This window comes from Humulus lupulus, chromosome 6, assembly GCF_963169125.1.
Source record: "Humulus lupulus chromosome 6, drHumLupu1.1, whole genome shotgun sequence".
Classification (NCBI taxonomy): Eukaryota; Viridiplantae; Streptophyta; class Magnoliopsida; order Rosales; family Cannabaceae; genus Humulus; species Humulus lupulus.
In genome coordinates, this window is record NC_084798.1 from 22,433,450 (window position 1) to 22,446,401 (window position 12,952).

Below are 12,952 nucleotides of genomic sequence, written 5' to 3' on the forward strand. Positions count from 1 at the left end.
CAAATATCAGATGAAGCTGAATCCCCTCAAGTGCTCCTTCGGAGTAGGATCAGGGAAGTTCTTAGGATTTATAGTAAACTCGAGAGGAAGTGAGGCCAATCCCGAGAAGATCAAAGCCCTGGTCGATATGAAATCGCCAGCAAAGATCAAGGATGTTCAAAGCTTGACCAGAAGAATTGCTGCTCTGAGTAGATTTATTTCCAAATCGACGGACAAATGCGTCCCATTTTTTAATCTACTCGGAGGCAACAAGAAATTCGAATGGACAGAAGAGTGCGAAAAGGCTTTTCAAGCATTGAAGACACACATGTCACAACCACCGGTCCTATCAAAGCTGGTTGATAAAGAAACTTTGTTCATCTACTTGGCGATCACAGAATACACTGCTAGTGCTGTCTTAGTAAGAGAATAAGAAGGCGGGCAGAAAGCTATTTATTATGTAAGCAAAAGGCTAATTGGAGCGGAGCTGTGGTATCCACCTATTGAAAAATTAGCTTATTGCTTAATATTAGCCTCCAGAAAGTTGCGGCCATACTTCCAAGCTCACCCAATCACTGTTTTGACCGATCAGCCTCTACAACAAGTTCTGCAGAAGCCAGAAGCCGCAGGCAGATTATTGAAATGGGCGATCAAACTTGGGCAGTTCGATATCTCTTACTTGCCACGAACAGCAATAAAAGGGCAAGCCCAGGTTGACTTCATCATAGAGTTCACTGGGCTTCCAGATAGTGAGCAGCCAGAAGCACCTGAAGAACCTGAGCCTCAAAACCAAACTCCTTCATGGAGGTTGTTCATGGACGGCTCCTCTAATGAGCATCACGTAGGAGCAGGTGTGATTTTGATAACGCCTGAAGGGCATCGATTTCACTGTGCAATCAAGTTTGACTTCACTGCTTCTAACAACGAGGTCGAGTATGAAGCACTGCTCGTTGGGTTACGGTTGGCCAGGGACATGGACATAAAGGCACTTGACATCTACAGCGACTCTCAGCTGGTGGTAAATCAGATCATGGGAGAGTACCAGGCTCCAGGATTAAAAATGGTTGCTTACTTAAACAAAACGAAGGATCTATTAGCGCAGTTTGACAGGTACACCCTTCAGCAAGTACCTCGCGATCAGAATTCAAATGCTGATGCCTTGGCCAAATTAGCAAGTGTGAAGGATACTGATACTCTGAACATAGTGCCAGTTGAGCGACTATCTGTGCCAAGCATCCAAGTAGAGGAGGCCTCTTTGGTGATCCAGGCGGCCAATACATGGATGGCACCATACATAGAGTACCTTACGTAGGACGTCTTACCGGCAGACAGAAACAAAGTTAAGACCCTTCAGTGACAGGCTGCTAGATATATTCTGGTCAATGGAATTTTGTACCGGAGAGGATACTCAATGCCACTCCTCAGATGTATTTCAAAAGAGAAGGCCAAGGAATTGATGAAAGAGGTACACGAAGGCTTTTGTGGGGACCATGCTGGGGGGCAAAGCTTATCAAAAAAGATCCTAAGGCAAGGATACTTCTGGCCAACAATGAATGAAGACTCGATGGAATTTGTGTGGATGTGCGACAAGTGCCAGAGGTTTTCCAAAATTCCATGAGCAGCCCCTAATGAGCTAAAACAGATGCAAAGTCTGTGGCCATTCGCAGTCTGGGGTATAGATTTAATCGGATCTTTCCCTACAGGAAAAGGCGGCATCAAGTACGATGTGGTTGTTGTTGATTACTTCACTAAATGAGCCGAAGCTGAGCCACTCGCAACCCTAACAACCAAGAAAGTGCTGGATTTTGTGGTCAAAACATTGTATGTCGCTATGGATTACCAAAGAAGATTGTCTCAAACAACGGCACCCAGTTTGATAGTGATCTGTTCACAAATTTTTGTGAACGACATGGAATTGTCAAGAGCTTTTCTTCAATTGCTCATCCTCAAGCAAATGGACAAGTCGAAGTAGTCAATAAAACGCTAAAGGATACTCTGAAGAAAAGACTCAAGGAAGCAAAGGGATCATGGCCAGAACAATTGCCTGAAGTTCTTTGGTCGTACAAAACTTCTCATCGAACAGCGACAGGTCATACTCCATTTTCCTTAGCTTATGGATATGAGGCTATGTTGCCTGTTGAGTTAGATCCGTCGTCGCATCGCAAAATAACGTATGATCAAGGCTCTAATACCTAGCTATTGATGGAATCCCTTGATTGGGTCGATGAAAGGCAAGAGCAAGCCCAACTCCGAGTAACTGCTTACCAGCAAAAAGTCGCCCGGTATTTCAATTCTAAAGTGCGTGAAAGGAAATTCAATGTCGGAGATCTAGTACTTCGAAGGGTTTTCCTTAACACCCGCGACCAGACTGCTGGAGTACTCGGACCTAATTGGGAATGACCATACCAGATTGAAGAAGTCCTCCAACCAGGCACCTATAAACTTGCTCGCTTAAATGGAGATCTCATTCCTCGCTATTGGAATGGAGAACACCTGCACAAGTACTATCAATAAACAATTCTTCTTAAAGAATTAGCTTGTATTAATTTTACTTTTTACAAGTTATGAAAAAGGGTTGGTCATTTTACGTGACTGATCGATTATAAGTGTAAGATATTATTGATCACTCGTACAGACATGTTTTGTCCATTTATTATGAGAAATATAAGGGACTGTGCGCAGCCAGTCATTCTTGCCAATTATTGTATTTATTACAAGTATTTGCTCATTACGTGTGTTGTTTTGCTGTATTATCGTTTTGAAATCTTTGCTCCGAGCAGTAATGTTCGAACAGGTTATGGTCAAGGCAAGTGACCAAGGACCTAAAGCTCCTCAATCACTTGGGGGACATATAAGGCATCTAGTAAGCAAATCATATCGAAAGGTATGTGTAACGCCCTACCTCCTTAGAGTCGTTACCAAGTGAGTTTTAAACGTGCTTTTAACTCGCTAATCGAGATTTTAAGGCAAACGTGTAATCAAACCATAAACAAAGTCTTAAACTTTTGAAAATAATTCCATTTACTAAAAATCATAAAACTTTTAACATTTGGGATCCCAAAATACTGTTTATACAACTCAAAATATACTTAAAGTCGACTAAACGACAAAATAGGGTTCTTTACAAACAACTTCCAAAAATACCCCTGGCCGTGGTAGCCAGGCAGACCAGACATGTACGCGTCGCGTCACGCTCTCCATACTCATGGTCGGTTGACTTTCTCCTAGCCCTTACCTGCACCACAGAGCACCCGTGAGCCGAAGCCCAGCAAGAAAACTCCACATAAACAGATAAGATATGCATATGAACCACTTAGCACATAACCAATTTTCCAACAAGCTAAACACATACGGCCAAGCCGTCCCAGGCGCTTTACCAGGCCTTGGGTTGCGGTCTACACCATAAGGATATCCCAGGTATCCTTTAGGGTCTTACCCTAGCAACTCGTGCTAAACGCTGCTCCCGGCCCCTTGCCGTTCTCGGCCTTCGCTGTTCCCGGCCTTTGCCGTTCCCGGCCTTCGCCGTCCCCGGCCTTCGCCGTCCCCGGCCTTCGCCGTTCCCGGCCCTTGCCGATCACTCACATATATGTATACACAGTATAATTAAAACATAACTTAAACATATACTAACACCATCAATGGGCTACACCCAACACATAATCATATAGGGTCGTGCCTTGCAACACAACTATGGGGCCTCGCCCTGCTCTATGGGTACAACAACTTTCTTACCTGTGTCCCGAGCTTCTTGAGTATTGAACCCTCGAGCACGGTCCTCTATTCCGAGCCTCTCTAAGAATCTATTCACAACACACAAATAACACTCCCATTACTAATCAATTCAAAAACATCTTCCGGAGCCAATCCCGAGCTCTCGGGACCTCCCGAATCCCCACACAAGGTGGCGGAAGCGTCCCCCAAGCCCCCTGGCCAAAAGCCTAGAAACTGAAATTTCCCCTGCCCAAAAATGGCCTAGCGCCTCAGCACCACCCTATGAGGGCCACGGCGCTCAGAAAGTCCCCTGCCCACTGATGCAACCTAGCGCCACGGCACAGAAGAACAGGGCCGCGGCGCCCCTACGCGAACCCAGAATTCTGGGTTTTCCCCTGCATTTTCCTAGAGCCAAAACACTCCCAAATCATTACCAAGACTTACCTAAGTCCCAAATTCAATTCAAAACCCCAGATAAGCCATCTAACAACTTATAAACATCAACAACAAGCCTAGATACACAATCAAACTCAAGAATCACTTAGTGGTTTAAAATTCTCAAAACTTAAACCAGCCCTTGCAAAGTTTAAACCAGCCTTCAGAATTCTTAAGCTAAACCAGAAATAACTTTCAAGTATGCATGGAATTCATACCTCAAGATGGAATTCGACCTTGAGCTTCTTCCTACTCCAACTCCAAGCTAAAGCCCTTTGATTCCCAGCTGAATTCTCACAAAAAAAAATGCTGTAAATTCAGCTTCAACCCTCATTCTCAAATCCTAAAAACAAGCTTAAACTTTAAAGAAATACCATGGATGAATTTCTTACCTCTATGATTAACACACCCTTGAGCTAAATCCTGAATTCAATTGCTCTAATCTCAGCCCTAAACCCCTTTCTTGATCCCAAGAGATTTTCCCTTCCTTCATTTCCTTCTTGCTTCTTAACTTTTCCTTAACTTTCAGCAAGAGTTGAATTTGTCTAAGTGTAGAAAATGTGAATAGCTTTCCCACTCAGCCATAGTTATCTAAATCCCAGCCAAAAGACCCATTTTCCTTTCCATCTAACCCATATTCTAACTAATCCTCAAGGGCAACTTAGACCTTTCCTATCCTCTTACAAACATACCATTTTCTCACTTAGAGTAACTATCCTCAATGATTACCTATGGTTACCTAAGCTACTAAAATACCATTAACCATTAATTAAAAGTCCCCAACTAAATTTATAATATTCCCGAAATACCCCTAGGCTCCTCCCGAGTCGGGTATTTAATCCCATTGTGACTTTAAGCGGAATAACTCTCTAGGACCGTCTCAGAACGTGCATCACAAATATATCACCATTATATCGAAAATATCACATATATTACATTTATGCCCTCAACGGGCTAAAATTACCAATTTGCCCCTAACTACCAAATGGGGCCTACATGCATATTTATTTCACCTAACCATGCATTTCTAATCACATAATCATCTAATACACATATATTATCATAATAAACCATTTATTTCCCTCCAGGCACGCTAATCAAGACCCAAAGTCTTATTAGCAAATTTGGGTCGCTACAGTATGTAAACACATGAGCAAAATAAGTGAAAGCATGCTAGGGTACTTAGAGTGTTTTTCAAAATTTTGTATTTTGTTAAATCAAACCAAAGTACTATGCTAAGTTCGGTCATGAGAATAGATGTTATAATAACATAAAAATATTATAATATCAAAAGGAATTCCTTTACACCGCGAGTAGCAACTGCTCGAATGTAATTGTTTGTTAAAAGTAAAAGTTGCCCATGCAGGAATAAAAATTAAAAATTAAAAAAGTAATTGTCTTTACATCACGACCTGTAGGTCGTGTATTCAAAAAAATAACAAGAAGAATAAAAAAGACTACGAGGCTGGAGGATCTTGAGGAGCGTGCTGGTCAACAGTGGCGCCTGCTTCATTGGCTGTGCCATCAATCCTCGTTGCCAGGGAAATCTCTGGAGAAGCAATAATTTTAGCCCTTTCTTCTTCCTCCAGGCGAATGGTGCACTGGGACATCAGAGCCCGTCTCAAGCGCTAAGACAGGTAGCTGAAGTCAGCCTTCTGATTGTGTTTCCAAAACCTGTAGAAGCAAAGGTGGGTGGCTTCCTTATACTTCTCCAAGTTTTTGGCATCAGTTTCTTCGAGCTCCTTCACGCGCCTTTCCAACTCCTCTGTCTCCTTCCTGCTCGCAATCAGATCGATCTCAAGCTGTTTGGATTGTTGGTGATTGAGTTTGGCACTCTCCCTGAATTTTTCTTTATCTTCATTGGATTTCTTCAGGGCGACCCAGCTTTCCAACAGCTCCTCGGTCAGCGTGGCTTTCTGCTCGAGCAGTTCATCATTCTGCTTATTCAGCTTTGCGTTTTTCTCAAGCAGTTCACCGTTCTGCTTGGCCAGTTCAGTGTTTTTCTCGAGCAGGTTAGCATTCTTTCCATCAAGCGCCTTCATTGCCTCAGCAAGCCTGGTGTCAAAGTTTTTGGTCTGGGAGACCATTGCACCTGCACGGCGCTAGCCATCAGTCATGTTCAACAATCCCTGCGACCAAATGAAAAGAATAAGGTGATGGCATAAAATTAAAAGTAAAGTACTCAGCAACAGAAAACAACTTACACTGACTATCTCATTCAGCCCTTGATTTATTATTTGGTCGGTTTCCATGGAGATGCTACTGTCAATGGCCTCTTGACTACGTTTGTGTTTGGAGAGTTTTTATATTCTCTCCCTGGCCGAACTGACCACGGTGCTGGACAGGGAGCCTTCGGGCTGAGTGCGATGTGGCCGGTCGGAAGGCGCTAGAGGAGTGGAGTGCTGATCGACCGGTGGAGTTGAGGCTGGCTGGTTGAGTGGAGAGGGAGGTGGCGTGTTTTCCTTTGAAGGAAAAGCTGTTGAAGGATGATTAGTGCATGAAAATGCACTTATGCAAGCAAAAGTATCTAAATAAATTACATTTTAATTATATATTTTCATGAAATTAATATAAAATATTTATTTGATATGAAAATATGTGATTTTAATTTGATTTATTTGATTTTGTAGAAAAATATGGTAATTTTGCAAAGAGAATAAATAAAAAGGAAGTCCAAATCCATTGGAAGATGATTTATTCTCTCAAGGCCCAACTACCATGAGGAGATTGAAGAAATGGTTGGAGTCACCTTCTCCAAATCATATCACTAATTGATGATATGCTCTTCCACGTATAGAATAAATCAGCCAAATAATAGAGATTATATGCACAATATTGTCACATGGAGCAAAGTTGACCAACGTTGGGAGTATTCTCAATCAATCCCATTGTTTGCTAGCATTCCAAGGCATCAATATCTCAATTATATTTGACTAAATGGGAGAAATCAATTTGCTACAATTAGTTTTCCATTATTATTTTATTCAAATTAATATGAAAATCAATTCTAATTAATTTGCTTTTCATTTCCCATTGAACGGTTTTAGCATGACAAAATGCTATATAAAGGGGACCTCTTGTACATATTGGAGTGTAATTTTTCATTGGCAAAAACTATAGTAAATTTAGTCTTATTTTGTCTATCTCTTCTCATATTTTCTCTTTAGATTATTGTGAGAATGACTAGCATTTTTGGCTAGTTTCCTAGATAAGGTAAAGGATGATCCTATATGCAAGGTGAAATTTATTTGTGTTTTGATTCACCAAATGCTTAAAGTTTATACATTTGAGTAATATATTTTTCTTCTATTTTTCTCTATCTCAATATCAATATATTTATCAATTTAGTATTATATAGAAATAGTCATGCTTTTTCTATGTGAATATGATTAGGACAAATATATTGATATTATAATTTTATGATTAGTCTTTTATTGCATTATTGCCAATAAGGTATATTGTCATTCTTAGATTTTTCATAAGATTATTTTCTAAGTTCCTAATGTGAGAATTGTTATTACTCGAATACATTTTATTATATATGTTCTTCATGTTTTATCTTCCGATTAAATTGTTGGGAAGTGAACGATTTAATTGTGTTATATGTGTGAATCAAAATCCAAATAAATGAGCCAAACATATAGGTGATTCTTGAAACCTTATCACTTTTGTTATTGAATTTTTCTACCAATTTTATTTGCTTTAATTTTATTTTCAACATTTTCTCAAAAACTACCAACGATTTATTTACTTTTTGCACTTAATGTTCTACTAATCACTTTTTGATAAGATATCTCTCTGTGGACACGACCGCCCATACTACACTACAACAACCGCTTTGTGAAGACAAGTTTGGGCGTAATCAAAGGACCCTCAGTCCGGGCCTTCTTTGAAGCAGTTTTGCTGCTCTCCCCCCGAACCCTCTTGTTGTCTTTCTTCCTGCCTGAGGAAGCAACATTAGCCTTGTAATGTTCGAACACGTCTTCAGACGACATATCTGCACAAAAGGAAACAATACGAGCAGTGAGAAAAAATATATAAATGGAACTAAAAAAGAAAGTAAGGAGATTATAAGTAAAGTACCAGTGCTACAACTACTGGTCGCTACATTACTTACTGAACTACTTCTACCCTCACTTACTGCCTGGAAGAAATCTGAATTTAAGTTTGGAGTATACTTAAAGTTGTCGTCCTTGTCAAACAAGTGATAGGGAATTGGCAAACTATCTAAGAATGAGAAAACAGTACTGTTCTCATCTGAGGACTCGTCGATGGGAACAGAGGGTTTGGTGGCTTTCTTTTTCCCTTTCCCAGTGGGGCAAGGGGAGCAGCAGTTCGCAGGGTGCTGGAGGGCTCCCTGATTGTCACTCCAGTCGTCCTCCTCCTCTGAGATTGCGACACGTCTGGGTGCTGCTCGGGAATCTCCTCACTGGTGGCACTCCCCGCTATTGACTCCCTCACATCCTGGTGAGGTGCTAAAAGCCCGACCAGCCTCAGGTTAGCCTCTGTGACCAGCTGCTTGACGCTATTCTCTACGTTAGTCATGCTTGCCAAGAGTGCTGATCAAACTTCCATGTCTGGAATGGGAGCCGGTCGCAGCCACAGGCCTGAAATGCACTAAATCTCTAAGGGAAATGAAGGAAGAATTAAAGGAAAATAAACAACCAGGGGAGTAAAAATATTACCTCCTTGGGTGAAGGCTAGGTTGTTAGCAACCATGTCTGTAGTCAGAAAGTACTCTAGATGGTACTTCCCCACATTGGATATAAATGTGGTATCACTCAGGAAAGTGCAGGACGTTTCCTGGTGACAGAAATGGAAGAACCCCGTGTTTTCTTGATTGGGGTTGGATTTTAGGTCGAACAGATAGTTGACCTCGTGTGGTGTGGGGACAAGCCATTTTTTATGGCTATAAAGGATATAGAGTGCAGAGAACATTCTATACCCATTTTGGGTTATTTGGAAAAGAGCGACCCCGAAATAGTTGGCCACTCCTTGGAAGAAAGGATGGAGAGGCAGGATCGCTCCTGCCTCGATGTGATACCTCGACTAGGCGCTGAAGGTGCCTCCAGGAAGATTTGCTCGTTGGTCTTTGGTAGGTTGGACTAGGGTCACCCCAGGAAGTCCGTACTTCTTAATGTAATTTGCAACCTAACCGTTACTCGACTAGGAGGGGCAATGTACCATTCAACATCTGGTTGAATGGCATTTCGAAGTTGGGCTTGAGTTTGGATTTCAGGGTCGAGGGTGTTTTCTTCCCGACCACTGGTCGAAGGAGTTTCAGCCTGAGGAGTAGGATGATTTAAAGGGGAAGCAGATGGCTTCTTTTTCTGGGCCTTGGACTTTACTCGACCCATATTTTGAAGTGGGGGCAATGGAATGTTTGGGGTCACACGAGAAAAAGGGATCTCTGGTATCAACAGCGACGGTTGCTCCTCGTCCTCAAGCAATTGGGCCAGCAAGTCATCGTTGATAGGCCTCTCATCTCCCCGCAGATCTTGCATGAAAATCTGCAAACAAAGAAGGAGGAGATGAGAATTTAAGGCCTAAAACCTTGTGTTTAAAAGTTGGAATAATGCTGCTCGTGTATAAAAGTTAAGCTTTTATACAACCAGTAGCATTCTGATACAAACACTGTATTTCAAGCGAACAGTTTGGAAAATAGATTAAAACGCAGAAGTCAAAAGTTTTTCAAGAAAAGCTTTTCGACTCTGTAAGGGCGGGAAAAACCCAGTTTTTCAGCTAGCTTAAAGATCAAATTTTTACTTCGATTTTACGCTCTAAATCTACAATCTCAACTACCAAATTGACTCCTAACTCCTATTAAACATTATTTCACTACCCTATCAAACATCGATCAATGTGCCCATTTACCCCAAAATAGTTTCAGCCAAGAACATATTCAAGAGCTCAGATGCGAAACAGATATAAAATGGTTTTGCATGGCATCTCAAACGACTGAAAGATTCGGGAAACTTACTTGGATGAAAGTTAGAGTACGAACACGAACGTTTTGAACGTCTGAGCAAAATTTCCTTAGATCAGCAATGAAAGCTTCTGGGTTTTCTGGGCTCTGATGGTTGAAGTTCTTCATAGTTCTTGAAGAAGAGAAGATAAATGAAAAGTAAAAAGTAAAAATGTGATCTTGGGGTATTATTTATAGTGATCGTGGCACCGTAAAAGAGGTAATCATGGAATTACTTTTTTCAAAGTATTGGGAAGTGCAATAGTCGTCAGACAATTTTTTGGGAAACCAAAAAGACTTGATTGGACATGATTAGTTACCTTTTTTGAGAAGGCATGGGCAGCTCTGACAGATTTGGTGGGGTACGCGAAGAGTCGATTTCCTAAGTTTACTTTATGCTGGTCGCAGTAAAATAAACATGGGGGGAAAATGTTTACCCAAAAACGGATGTTGATGACGTGGCAAGGATTTCTCATACATGGTTGACACGTGGTAGAGTTGAAACAAAGGGGTGTTGTTCGATTATTGACTAGCTACCCATTGCTTCGTCAAACCTCACGATTAGATGCGACCAGGCTGGTCGTAGGCTTCGGTTTATTTCCTTATAAGATTTTAATCTTATAATAACTACGTTGATTATTTCTGCTTTATTGCCTTGATACACGAATATTAAGGATAGTTAAGGCCCATTGGCCAATATAACCCCCCTAGAGCCTATAAGTATGCAGGAGAGAGCTCAAGGAGGGGACTTTTGACTTTTGAATATTTCTTACTAAGAGAAAGAGCATACAGTGCGATTATCCTCCAAATAGTTGTATTTCCCCTAAGGCTTGTGAAACTCAAGAACCCTAGTTTTTTTATCACAGCATTGAGATTCAATATTAATAATAACACTAAGTGGATGTAGGTCATTACCATTCATTGGGGCCGAACCACTATAAATCGTTTGTGTCTGTTCTTTACCATTAGATTCTTTTCTTAATTATCATCTCATTTCTTGTCGTATTTTTGACTCTGTGTCGTTGGCCAAATCACTGGTCAACAATGATCAACCTAGTCTGTTTGAGAAATGATGGCTTAGGCTAAGAAGAGCTAGTTTATGGAGAGGCACGCTAATGATAAATGTTGATCTTATCTTCCTTCCTTTATGTCCTTCGTTGCTTATGTTGGCCGTCATTTTATAGACCAGGGTTGCTTGCTAGAGAAGCTAAAATGTAACTTGCAAGAAAAGGCTAGAATGCAACACGTAGCTTGCAAGAGAAGGTTAACATGTCACACGTGTTATCTGCCAAAGCTTGTTTGTTTTTGTAAGCTTCCTTCATGGCATTCTTGTAATAAAAGTTATGTATTATGGGCATTTTCATTATTGCACAATTCCCTTTTTAACCCTATCTATTATTTTATGCTTCAACAATATGTTTAGTCCAAAAAGTTACCAAATGATCTTATCCATATTTTGGCTATGGGTTGTATATGAGATGAGATCACTTAAGTATATGAATGAAACCACTTGGGGTACCTATAAAAAGACATTCTGACCCTTAAGTCAGCAAGGATCCTACAAGATTAGAAAGATTTATCTTTATTGGTCCACATCGTTAACAAATAAGCGATAATACAATTCAAATAACAGAGTTCTACCTAACATCCGATCATTCCCAAACTTTGAGGGTCTGGCAAGAACAACCTTTGATAGGGTCGGGTTAGTATTAATCTTCAAGCAATACGATCATCTTCTATTAACATGTTCAGTGTTAGTAAAATTAATTATAATTAAGTAAGGATATTTGCTGCTAAAATACTTAAGGTGTTGCAATTGAAGCACTTAAATACATTAGTCTTTTTTTTACGGTGAAAATATCTTCTATCAAGTGTTATATTATTTATATAATATAATATTTAGATTAAATAATGTGACAAAGTGTGTCACATATTGTAACATAATATATGAGAGTTACATTTTTCGGTTTGTGTGAATATGCGTATTTGGAGTTACAAATTCAGTTACAAGTTTGTAACCCCAAACATTACTCAATAATGTGTAGATTATATGTTACACACTTTGAGTTTGAATTTCACAAAGCCATAAATGATATGGATGTTGGAGACATGATTTTAACTCTCATAATGTGTATGGAGGTTACAAAGTCATGTGGGAAGAGGATTGAACCGTTGGGAAATGCAAAAGTTGAGTTTTGCGAAGTTGGAGCTGTGGCTGCGGCCACCGATGTTCCTGGTCGCGACCAGAAACATCTCTGGCCGCGGTCTGCGATGCAGACAACCACTCCAACTTCAAATTTCCATCTTGAACTTTTCTAACACCTCATGCAACTCCCAAAATTTCTTTTTAATTCCATAAACATCCAATTAAACATTGGTAACAACCACGGGGGTTGGTGGAGTTTGAAATTCAAAGGGTGTCTCAAAACTCTATAAATATGAGTCTATTGCTCACTTGTAAGATATACAATTTCTATCCACTAGTGCACTTGGCTAGAAATTCACCAAAATGCTTGTTTATTCGAGAGTGTTATTTCCATTTGTGTGAGTTCCCTTAGTCCTTGAGATAGAGGGAAATAAGCTTTTGGACAAATGTTGTAAACTTTGTTCAAGTTGGTGATCCCCAATGCTCTTCACTTTGGTTGTGTGAGTGAGAGAGCTTTTCTATATTGATATTTGTTGACGTGGTTTTTCATCAACAAGGGATTTAGAAATCTGACAATATAGATATTCGGATTTTTATAAACCAAATGTATAAGAAATGACAAAAAAAATTAAGAACACAAAATGCTCACACAATTTTACGTGATTCAATGATTAAAATATACCTAGTCCACAAGTCACTGTTGATCTATTTAGGAC